This window comes from Brachyhypopomus gauderio, unplaced genomic scaffold, assembly GCF_052324685.1.
Source record: "Brachyhypopomus gauderio isolate BG-103 unplaced genomic scaffold, BGAUD_0.2 sc86, whole genome shotgun sequence".
NCBI lineage: Eukaryota > Metazoa > Chordata > Actinopteri > Gymnotiformes > Hypopomidae > Brachyhypopomus > Brachyhypopomus gauderio.
In genome coordinates this window covers 476,744-489,211 of record NW_027506907.1, presented here as the reverse complement: position 1 = coordinate 489,211, position 12,468 = coordinate 476,744, and the positions used below count along the sequence as shown (strand labels likewise).

The 12,468-nt window shown below is 41.9% G+C and overlaps 2 long non-coding RNA genes across 18 annotated transcripts in view; both read right to left on the bottom strand.

Annotated features, from left to right (window-relative positions):
• LOC143493444 (uncharacterized) overlaps nucleotides 1-8,718 on the bottom strand; it is a 36,985-nt gene extending 28,267 nt beyond the window's left edge. For 9 of the 17 annotated variants that reach the window (XR_013125429.1, XR_013125430.1, XR_013125431.1 and 6 more), the window contains exons 1-4: nucleotides 8,342-8,481; nucleotides 6,706-6,778; nucleotides 6,511-6,581; nucleotides 3,272-4,926 (exon numbers count right to left, since the gene is read on the bottom strand). This is a non-coding gene — a long non-coding RNA (uncharacterized LOC143493444). Of the gene's footprint in view, nucleotides 1-876; nucleotides 4,927-6,510; nucleotides 6,582-6,705; nucleotides 6,779-8,341 lie in introns of those variants that run through there. The other 8 variants (XR_013125438.1, XR_013125439.1, XR_013125426.1 and 5 more) reach the window with 8 other exon arrangements.
• Nucleotides 8,719-10,629: 1,911 nt separating this feature from the next.
• Nucleotides 10,630-12,468, bottom strand: part of LOC143493445 (uncharacterized) — a 10,185-nt gene continuing 8,346 nt past the window's right edge. The window contains exon 3 of the long non-coding RNA XR_013125440.1: nucleotides 10,630-11,035. This is a non-coding gene — a long non-coding RNA (uncharacterized LOC143493445). The remainder of the gene's footprint in view (nucleotides 11,036-12,468) is intronic.

The following is a 12,468-nucleotide window of genomic DNA, read 5'->3' as shown; positions in this document are numbered from 1 at the left end:
GAGGAGGAGGAGAGGGATGGATTGATTTTTGATGGATTACAAGAAAGGGCCAGGAATATCGAAGTGAGAGTGAGAGAGGGGGGGGGGGGTGGTACGGGTGTTGGGTGCTGAAGATAAATTAAAGCAGAGACTTGGCCAAATAATTAAAAAGAAGGAGAGAAAAGAGAGACAGAGAGTTGCACAGTCAGAATTAATCCCCCTATTCTCAATGAGTGAATATGATCCAAAAACAAAGACTTTTTCTCCTAAACCCTCTTTATTAAAAACTTGCCAATGCCAATTACACTCAAGTCATTTCTACTGGGAAACAAAGACAACACTTATTTGCATAAAGCAGTTTCAAACAAATACTACAAACATGTAATTATGGTATATCTGTACATTTGTAATTTGGCCTGTTTTTGCATAATTTATTCAAATTAGGAACACAATATGAAACTGTGTTGAAAGAACTCAAGCAGCAGAGCACAATGAAAAACTACAGTCTAAAACAAACAAATCAAGCAAAGAAGAAAAACATTATAAAACAGAAACGTGTCCACAGGTATTTCACTCTCAAATCTGCTGACCTCTCTTTATATCAATGACAATGTGTATGTGTGTGTGCGTGTGAGTGTGTGTGTGTGTGAGCGTGTGTGTGTGTCTGCGTATGTGCATGTGTGTGTAAGTGAGTGCAAATGCACATAGAGGTACTTGCACTGACCTCCAGTTCCCCCTCACCCACAGATTTGGCCCCTAGTGTTCTCGCAACTCATTCAAGCATCCAACCCCCCCTTCCCCATATGCCCAGGGACCCCCATAACTCACACCTCCGCCATCCCATATCACAAGCCAATGAACCCCCTCTACATCCACCAGTGCCCCCTGGCTAGGGCACAGACCCCCCTCACACCCCCTCCCCCCCACCAGGCCTCCCTGTTAGAGCTTGCTCATCTGGAAATCCAAACCCTGTGGCAGTGCCAACCCAGGGCTCAGGCCTCATGGCTGCCTGCTGGAAGCTTCTAGAAAGGCTGTGACGATGGCCAATGCAAAGGGAGGGTGGGATTAGTGATGGTGGCCTCATCAAATCAAAGTCAAGACATGTACTCTGAGGCTGGAGGTTCGTGTGGGATTTGGCCTGTAGAGCTGTGTTGGCAGGCCAGACCATGATTGGTGACCAATCAGAGCCAGAGGGTGGAGTGTCCCTTAAACTAGGGGGAAACTGCTCTGGGACCCAAAATGGCGGCTGGTTCATGTGAGACGTCATCCAATGGCACAAAATGGAGATGATTTGCTCTGTTTGGCTGGTCTGTTTTAGCTGTAAGTAAAGGACATTGCCATACCATGTTAGGCCAGCCAGACGACTAACATGACCACACAAGGCAGCACTGGCTGCCCGCCGTGGGCCATAAGCCATGCATTCTGCTTATAAGGTCACAACGGAGGAAGACCTAACGTGATCTGGCATTTTCGGCGAAGGTTGCCCTGTGGCGTCACTCCGACGAGGGCAAGTCGGGGTCGGGTGTGAAAGGGGAGGGGCCAGCAGGGTTTGCTTGACCTGTGCCTCAGTGATTGGTTACATCGGACCTTTAGCATTAAAACGTCTTTGTTCTCATAAGGATCGTGCCGCAAGCCTTGTGTTGAGTACATAGCCGTCAGAAATAAACCTATCTCAAGGGTGGCATCATGGCTCATTTGAATGCAGCAAATCGGGGTGTGCCATCTGAAAATAAATGTCTCAAAATGCATGGATGGACAAATGGGATGTTATGAATATTAATAAGGCAGTTGTCATCACCAAGAGCCTTGCAGAATTATTTGCAGAAAAATATCAGGATGAATACTGGTAAGACCAGCTTTGGGCAGATTTTGAAGAAGGACCTGATAAACCAACCTGTCTGTGATTTTGCTCAGCTCAGAACATGTCCCCATTGTTAGAGAGCTCAACGGTTTTTGTTTCCTTTTATTACTATGAATATCTAAACATGGGAGTTTGAATATGCCTTGTCTGTTTAACAAATGGGGCGACTCCAGAAATTGCTGGAAGTTCTGGACCCGTTGGAGGTCACTATTGGAGGTCAAATGAATGGGGGGCCGTCGCAGCGACAGTATCCCAGCGACAGTAACCCAGCGACACCATCCCTGCCACCCAGACTAGTGACTTCAACCAGTAACCCTGCGGTGTCTGGTCTGGGGCTCCTGTCTCGTGCCAATAGATTAGTGAAGGAAGACCAGTAACAAAGACTTGGACGTGGACTGAGATAGCCATACTTACTGATAGTGATTATGGACTTGGACGAGGACTGAGATAGCCATACTTACTCCTAGTGATTACAATATGAACAGACAGCCAAGAGAGCAGATGAGGGCGAATACATAGTGGTGGGTTGGGGGAGTTAAAGAGAGTAGGCACAGATGATGATGTGTGTGTGTGTGTGTGTGTGTGTGTGTGTGTGTGTTATTTAAAAAATCCTCACTGTATCAGCACTTGTCTTCACGCAAGAGCCAGGAACGAGCTTATGTGTACACTCTCATGCACACACACACACACACACACACACACACACACGCACGCGCGCACACACACACACACACACTCCACAATTTAAGTTCACTTTAGGGAAATATTGTAATTTCTTCATCGTTTTCATCGTTTCTTCATTGTTTTATCATTCAATCTCTAAAACAAAACAAAAAAAACTATCATCACTGCAGACTGCCAATTACTTATATCAACTTTAGCAACAACCTGTAGCATATCAACGACTTAGCACGAGCGCAGTCACGTTCATCGAAACCATTTAATTTCAGGTTCGTTTAAAACGAAACACGGGGCCTGCTTCTTAGAAGGATGTCTTATCCGCCGGGAAAACAGCGCTCTTCGCGGTCTGTGTGTAAGTGTAACGCAGGTCTCGCTAGGTTTGCCAGGCGTCCGTACGGGTATCGAGCCCCTGCGGTCTGTGGTGTCAACAGGAGATAAGCGCGAGCGTCGCCGCGCCCCCTTGGTAGCTATGCCAACCACGCACGCGAGCTGGTTATCAACCACGGGGTAGACGACAGTAGTGCAACTGTGGAGAAAACTAAAAAAAAACTTCAGTGGCCTCATTTGCCCCTCTCGGTTTCTTCCTTCTTTCTTCCTTTCTTCCTTTGTCTATATAAAAAACTTCTTGGATGGGGGATTGTTAAGGGTTCACTTTGCCTATGCCAGGGGTTGCATTCTTGGCCACTTTGTTGCCGGGTTGTAACTTTTTTTTTCTTTCTTTCTTTTTTCTTTTTCTTTGGCTTGCCTCACCTTTCTTTTTTGCCCTCCCTCGAGCTCAACCGTAGATAGCTTCGGAATGCTGTAAGAACAGAATCGGCGACAATGAAAAAGGTCCGTCTGCTGAAGTCGGATCTTGGCGAGAGTAGCCTACACCCAAATAAAGTTAAATCAACATTTAGTTGCAGCACGTAGAAACTTCTCACCAGGCTCACTTGGTTTCGAAGTAAACCTGCTGTATGATTCCTTGGTCGCACTGTGATATTTTGCCATCACTATTATAACTATAAGCCGATTGTTTATTATTTAATACAAACATAGTTGTGTAATGAAGTTACCAGTATTTAACTGGTAAGAAATTAAACTTGATTCAGTTTAACTGAAAGAATGAGACTACTATCTTAGTAATCGTAGTGTGTGATGTATCCGTGTTATTTCAGTGGTCATTTACAAAAGTTAAATCGAAATTATTAAACTTCGAGAGTTATTTTATAGTACACACATTGCTGTGGAAACCCTGTTAGAACTATGATTGCGTAATCTAAAAATGTATGAAATAAAAAAAAATGTATGAACGCGGTCTAATATCTATAGCCCGTCTAATGAGACCTGCCAAATGATATTTTAGCACTTTTACGTGTAATCTTAAGGCCACGCGGACCTTTTGGTCTCGGGAAGCTTATCACATACAAATCCAATAAATTAGCCTATTTTGTTTATCAAACATAGATGATTATGCGACATTAGGAACAATTATCGAAATATGTGAATGCATCAAATAACATGTCTATCTGAAATGCTACCTACGCACTTGATGGCTGGCACGAGTATTCTGACATCAGGCGGCGTAATGAATTTATAGCCTCACACTCACACTGTCCTGCATTCTAACTGTATTCGAATATTTTCATTCTAATTTTGCATAATGTATAATTCGCCCTAAACCAGGGAGTACCCGTTATCTGCAGCCTATATTTTAATGCATTATTTAGCCTAAAATGTTGAACGCATTTATTATATTAGGTGAATACGTATCCATATATAAAGATAGAATGAACTAGGTTTGATTAAGCACTAAAGGTATTTAAAGATTTTCGGGGAAAAAAAACTTCCCCTTCGAGTTGTTCGCCACTTAAACGATGACGCAATGTAAATGTTCTCTTATTTTGGAAGCCAGTAGCTGTGCCTTGATGCCAGATAGACTATTAACACAGCGTGGTGTGCGCTGCATTGCGGTCACATTAAGATGTTTTGTGGTCGACAAGGCAGTGCAAGACTCTCATTAGACTAAGCCCTAATTTAAGTGATGCGTACCCTCGCCGACTTCAGGGCAGCTTTCTCTGTGTGAATGCAATTAGGGCGCATTAGATTCGCGCCAGCAAAAGTTTGACTGTGTTCTCGTCCCGCGCCCTGGAACACATTATTAGATCGTTAAAAAAAAACAGTTCACCTTTTTATGTGCAAAAGAGCCATCATGGGAAAATTTCCCACAGAAATATATGCAATGTTTTTCCAAAATCATCAAAATCTTGAGAGTTACGCCAATTGATTTAAATAAAATCAAAGCTTAAACGTGCAATTTTATAGAATGCAGTTATGACCTAAATCACGCGGTTTTCTGATCAAAGGTCCAGCTCGGTGGAGAAATCTTCTCTGTTGCTGAAAAACTGATGAGAAGAATCTTCGCCCTGTGCAGAAATGTGAATAGCCTGTTACATCCGGCATTTAGCTGAAAGCAACCAGCGTTTGTGTCTCTTGCAACTACGAGTTTAACAGGTTATTAGGTAATTTTTTTAGGTTATTTATAAGAAACCTAAGTCTCTTTACGCAAAAAATCCCTTTACACGAAAAAGTTTTACATGCATCTCAAACACATTATAGACCACGTTCTAGAATACTGACATCAGACGTCAGTGCCGGTGTGTACGTGTTTGTGGGAGTTTTTTTGAATATTTAAAAGGATTTTAATATTTAAATTTAAAATACAATTTATTTTTAAAAGAAGTAATCTGGAACATTTTAAATTATTTAATTCACTCATTAAAATAGGCTTGACTGGAGCAAACAAACATTTATGCTACCGAGACATTTGAAGCCCGTCACAGCACCTGCCAGGGCACAATGCTTAAAAAGATGGCCAACGTAAACACGGTAGGCCTTGTGTTACTACGCACGAGCAAACGTTAACCAATGAAACATCTCGTTTAAAATATTCCGTCAAGCAACTTGAAAGACACTTTACTGCAATCGAAGTAGCTATTTACAAACGAGAAACAAACTGAGCTGAACGCAGAGAATTTGGAGACAATTGTTTGAACATTTCAAAAGTTCTTTTATATTTTTTACACAACAGTACATATTTTTTCATGACGCAATGGTATTTATATGTAATAGGCTATTCCATTTATTTTACAAAGAATTTCTAGTCTACTATAACTTAATAAGAATAATAGGAAAATCTGTATTTAATAGAACCATAAACAGAGAAATCCTGCGTCTTATATTTTGTTCTAGAAATGATTTACGTTTCACTTATTGTCTAGAATAACAAAACTGAACGAAATACTGAATATATGGTATAAGATAGTGCCTTAGAATTTTATTTTATACCAGACTGATTTAAATGAATTGTGAAAAGCAAATGAAAGACTTATCACAATTTGGGAACCATTTATAACGATTTTCTTTAATTTATTGTTGTCATATATGCAATTTTACATTTAGATTAGTCAGATATTGATAATTTGCTATTTGTTCAAATTGGATGGGGAATTATTTTAAAGTAACAAAATAGCATTATTTAATTGCATTTAATAATTGAATTGAATAATTACAATGTTCCACAGTCTCTGTCATAAAGACTTAATATAATATTTTTAGACCACCATGAATTGTGTATTTGTAAGAATATTCATATTCAGAACAGGAAGTAATGGTACAGTGTGGACAGATCCTATTTCAGAAGCCAAGTTTTAAACCAAGACCCTAAAAATAAACACATGTAAATAATACTTCTACTATTACTAATAATTATTATTATTTAACATTAGCAACATTATTCACACCGCTCAGATGATGATGATAATAATAATAATAATAATAATAATAATAATAATAATAATAATAATAAAATAATGATAGAATAAATAACAATGATGATAAAACAGATATTTAAAAATAATTGGAACACTGATTATAGATTGTTTGATAGCTATAAACAGTAGTTTGTTAATAATTCGCTGTATAGTAAATATAGCAGAAATTTCACTAACGCATTCTGTGTTCTCCATGGTTCATCCAGGTGATGGTTATTGTGGGCGTGGTTCATTATGGAATATTGGACCTAGATTTGAAAATGTATATATAAACATGTGGAGTACTCTCAATGTATAACCGTATACCTTACAGTTTGTAATAGGAAAATTTAACTTTTACCGTCACTTTTGGAATAATAAGTAATTGCAAACCGTTTCATTTGGGGGTAGGAGGAGGTGTCAGCAACATTCACAGAAAATCCATCCCCGAAGTTCCTAAAAAATACTGAAAAAATATTTATATTAATATTAATTAAGAAAAACAAATTAAATTGAGGAAAAAATGCAATAATGATAAAGAGAAAAGAGAGAGAGAGAGAGAGAGAGAGAGAGAGAGAGAGAGAGAGAGAGCACGTGCCAGGGAGAAATCTTAATTGTTCTAGCACATGTTAAAATCTATGCATTGACTGGATAACGTACACATATCCTGATGTTCAAGAAGTGGTTAAGAGAGTTAGATAGGAGCATCTTCACTACTCCGACGTGTGGCTTGCCACGTAATACGTTAGCACAGGCGCAGAGTCCGAACACAAAGGTATAGGCTAGGCCAGCAATTCTATTTTTCTTTTTCTTTCTCTCATTCTTTCTCTCTCTCTCTCTCTCTCTCTCTCTCTCTTTCGTTTAATTATGTACATCATAGTTACAAACTCAAAATAGATGAGCTCAGTCTGCTAATCTTTACATAAAACTTATTTTAACGAGATTTTTTACTGACACATTCTTAAGTTGGACATTAGGGTTAGCATAAAAATATATGATTAAATATATAAATTATCATTTTTCATCGCCTTCAACATTCACTAATCCTAACCCTAATTGTCACGGCGCCAATTCATATCCATTGGTGGTTGATTTAAGGCCCAAGGGCCTGTGGTTGATATCACGAAAGGCGGGAACCCCGTGCGCTACCCTGACGCGATCAAAGCTTATCGGTCTGACATCTGAAATGAGTGCGTGACAAATTTCAGATATGATCTCGGAGGAAACCCGTTCGTCCACGCCGCACGGACTGCAGCACGCGCGCTCGATTGATAGAAGACCACCGATGACATATAGTTCATATGAAACTGAAATATGTTTATATATCCAAAAGGATCATCTCGTCTAACAAAATGTGACGCATAATTTCACAGGCCAGTTTTGTTGCTTTTTTTAATATATATATATCTCTGGAGCGCAGTGTGGGCCACCCCCGTGTTCTATACCAGAGTCCCCCCCCCTCTCGGTGGTGTGCGCGTGTAGGCTGTCTGTGTGCTCGGTAATCCGCGTCGCCCGTGATTTTCCCAGAGCGCGGCTAATACCCCGGAGCTGTAACTGCCACGCCGGCCTTCCGCGCAGCGCAACACACTGCCAGTCGCTCTCGTTATCAATAATTGACCAGGTCGACGCTGTCCCAGCCCGCTAGGATCACAGCCACCGGGTGCGCTGCCACGACAATCGACATTCATTCACGCTTTAATAGTAACGTCAGACCTAAAGTACGATCTTTTTCATCTTGAGTGGTGTAAAATGCGGCGACCGTGACCCTTGAGTACCAGGTAGGATCTTCGGGCTGCTCTTCTGCGCGCGCCTGCGGTCTGGGTGGACTGTCTTATGTTATTGAAATGTAAGCGCTCGAGGACGGCTCGCGCTTTCATCTCGTATCTGCGACGGAGGAGGTGTGGAAGAAAAGGGGGTCCTGGTACATCAGGAGTGAGGGGGACAGTCGACAGGGAGACGAGACGAGATGCACAAAGAAGAAGCATACGAGAGTGGGGTTTAAGGCGTAGTTGTAAACTTAAATACTCACTGACAAGCTCCCGGTTCGTCCAGTAAACTTTGTTTTCGGCACTCAGTCGCTTTTAAAACGCGGGGAGTTGCCCACAGATCCGCTGCTGAAGTTACCGGATCGGTGTGAGGTTCCCCCCCTGACGGAGCTGGCGACGAGAAACGCCGAGAGCGGCTTTACTAATACGGGAGGTCGATGACAGTTGGGAATGAAGGCGAGGAGCGTGGAAAGTGAGCCGGGACCGTTCAAATGACGCCAAGCGGACGAGCTCGCGGATAATCCTGCGCGCTTCCCGTTCAACGCCCGAGAAAGCGTACTTTTAAAAGACAGAACAAACTCTGGGCTACGGGCCGACTTGTTGAGTTCTTTTTTCGCTTCCGGTATCACCGAAGAAACCGAGTGGTGCACCCGTTCACCCTCTCTCCCTCGGCCCTGTTTTTTTTTTTTTTTTTTTTTTTTTTTTTTTAACTTTTAAGGAAAATGGATGTTTGAGACTCCTGGCAAATTCCCCTGCACAACGATGGTACGTGCTGTGTGAATCAATACATTTCTCATTATTTAATGAAATTGCAATTGCAATCCACATTTTTATTTAAAACACAAAGTCTTCTTCCATACGTGTGTGTGTGTGTGTGTGAGAGAGAGAGAGAGAGAGAGAGAGTGTGCATGTGTTTTGTGGTGGTGGGGCCTTTGCCAATTTATTATTCCAGTTCAGTTGTCATTGTTATTGTTATAATTTGTTAATAGTAGTAGTAGTGGTAGTAGTAGTAGTAGTAGTAGTAGTATTAGTACAGTAGTAGTAGTAGTATTAGTACAGTAGTAATAGTAGTAGTATTAGTACAGCAGTAGTAGTGGTAGTAGTAGTAGCAGTAGTAGTAGTAGTATTTGGCAACATCCAGATCTACATTCATTGGTATTTATCCCATAATCAGGATTCCCTGGTGAACAGTTCCAGAATGACCTTTAGCGTTGATGGTGAATGGCCCTTTATTGTTTAGAGCTTCCTCTATTCTTGCATGCGTTCATCACAGAAAGTATCAATGGCAGAAATCTAGAGACACAAAATGCATACAGAGATCTAAAGAGATGTACGAAAAAAACGCACATACAAATCTAAAGAGCTCTGTCTCTCCCAGGTGCAGTGTGGATTCACACGGTGTGTACAGATATAGAGGTATCACATGGCCACTGTTTTAGCAAATCCCAGTGAATGATATGGTGGAGTAGGTGGAAACTGTCCCACGGTGAAACCAGATCATGATGCTGTTGCATGATGTTAATCGACTGTCATGGCATACTGGTGGAGAGGTTTGTGTGAGGATAAAAGTATTGGTTGCCGTGATATATCCCGCACAACCCGACGTGTGAGCATCACAATCGACGCTGATCAGCCTGGTTCTGCTGTGCTGCCTGACCAGGTGTATGTTCAGTGGGCTGATATTGAAGGAATCCTTCACAAGTTTGCCCTGAGGTTGCATGTGTACTGTTTGTATGTGGGCTGCGTTGTCGTGGTATCATGGGTTCAAGCCTAAATGATCTGTTCTACAGCTGCTACTTGGCAACCCGTTGCGGGTGTCACGGACGGGGTACTGTGTTGATTAGTGTATTAGAGGTATTTGGTTTTATTTATTTTTCCTAATGCATTTGATAGGTACTGTCATTTTAGTCTGCACAAGCATTTTATCTGGTCTTGTGGTTTGATTTTTAGATTTTCCTCTTTCAAAACACTTTTTTTTTGGACACACCGGCACACCCACTGCAATAAGTCAGTGATTTGAATGTGAATGTGAACTGGCCTACGGCAAGCATTTTTTCATCATGACAAAAATCTTTTTCCTTACAAGCAACGTCCCATTGGAGAACACCTGGAACGGTCCAGAAGAAGGAGAAACACACGGTGCAGGCTCTTTTGATATGATGATGAAGACGCTACACGCCATCAGATTAACGACCGCTTTTGCATAAGCGACAAGCGTTCACGGCCTTGTTGGAATCAAGCATGTTTAAAGCAGAAAGGGTCACTGTTGTTAATCTACTGTGCCAAGCCGTTCCCTCTGACTTGAAGATCTGTCATGAGCTGCAGGGCATGTTCAGAGGCAACGCTAGGAAATAAAGCCAGAGAAAAACACCTGAGAAATTAGAATATTCATTTTTAAAAAGCCATTTTCTAAGGAATCACTAAGCTTTTATGTAATTAATACATTTTTTTTCCTTTATGTGATCACTCATGTTAAATGGAGCATGCAAGCATGTAATGGTTTAATTCTGCCTGATGTGAATTTTTTCCTCTGTAGTGGTAATACTGCAAATGATGGATGAATAATAATTAGTAATTGTGAGGGGCCGGTTTACATTATCCAAACAAAAACATGCTAACTAGTCATCATTTATTATTATTAGCATTGTACAAAGTATATGATGAGAACCCAGCTCCTCTCGCATTCTAGAACATTCTAGAGTATTCTAGAACATTCTTAAACATTCTCAGAGTTGTGATGGAACTGGCAGACAGTTCTTCAATTGCAGTTGATGGGTTGACTTGTTGTCCTGCTGCCATTGTTGTCATGGCTACGATGTCCTCTGGTGATTGGTGGGTAGCTGTGTATTCTGGCCCGTAGAATTTCTGGTGTGGATAAAATTTTGCAGGGCTTTCATGAGGGCACGAGAGGGCCTCCCACACACCTCACTCGATCAAACTGTGCCTGTGAAAATACCCTGCATGGCGTGGTTTGTAAAGACACGTGAACAAAGTTTGTCATATATGCTCCAAATGACTGCATCTTAAAGACACACACACACACACACACACACACACACACACACACACACACACACACACACACACACACACACACACTGGTGCTGATGAGAACAGGCTGGTCCCTCACACATGCTCAGTAAACTGACCTGAGCATGTACGAATGCGGAGGGAAAGAAATGAACATTTTGAAATTGAAATGATGAGGTCCAAAGAGCCTGGCAGTCCTGGCACAGTTCGGGCTGCTCCTGAGCCAGAAAACTACTGTCAGCACCTTCGAAACGCACAGCAGTAATTACCCTCCCTATGACCGTTAAGGCTCCTCAGAACCATTAGTACCTCTGTCTCTCTGTCTCTCTCTCTCACTCTCTCTTTCTCTCTTTCTCTCTCTCTCTCTCTCTCTCAGTCTCTCTCCCTCTCCCCCTCTCTCACTCTCTATCTCTCTTGCTATCTCTCTCTCTCTCCCTCTCTCTATCCCTGTATCCCTCTCTCTCCCTCTCTCCCACTCTCCCTCTCTCTCTCCTGCTCTCTCACTCTCACTCCCCCCCCCCCCCCCCCCCCCCACAACTCTCTGTTGTTTCCTCTGAGACGTCAGTGTGAAAAATCACATTTTTCCAACACTTCTCCCTGAGGTGCTCCTGGCAGACATACAGAGAAAGTCCGCTTCATCCTTTCATATAGCACTCGTTCCCGCATTCCCGCCCATCTCTCCCTCTCTCTCACCCTCTTTCCCTCTCTCTCTCTCTCTCTCTCTCTCTCTCTCTCCCTCTCTCTGACTTTGAAGTGGTAGCCATCACTGTCTGTATGCTGCCAGTTAACAAAAATGATGAAAGTAAACAATGCGTTGAATGGTAATATCGCCATGTTGTTTGGAATGACAAAAAGAAAAGCAACAGATAAATAGCAGTAGCTTTACTGATTGTTTCAGGGCCAAATTATTGGTTTTGTTGAACAAGTATGTGTGTTTGTATTTGTGTACCTGAGTGTGAGTTTGAGAGTGAGAATAAGAGAGAGAGAGAGAGAGAGAGAGAGAGAGAGAGGGAGAGAGAGAGACTGAACAGGTTTCAAGAATCTCGCCTCAAAACATTCCACTAAAGACAACCATCACCATATGCTCAACCACATATATTCATCCCTCTGTCGTACCCCCAACCATCCCATAATAGCCTACAGCAGAAGCTCCCCCCTCCATTGTGATTTGATTCCATTGTGCCCAACCAATTAAACATTTTAAACAAAGGCCACCATTTAGCAGCAGGAGAAAAGAAACCTGTCACAATTAGCACATTTACATACATTTCTATTGACTCCAATTAGGTCAGGAGCTCCCATAGCCTGTCCTGAATTCCTCTCTTTCTCTCTCTGCAGAGCCCCAAAAATGTTAATTAAG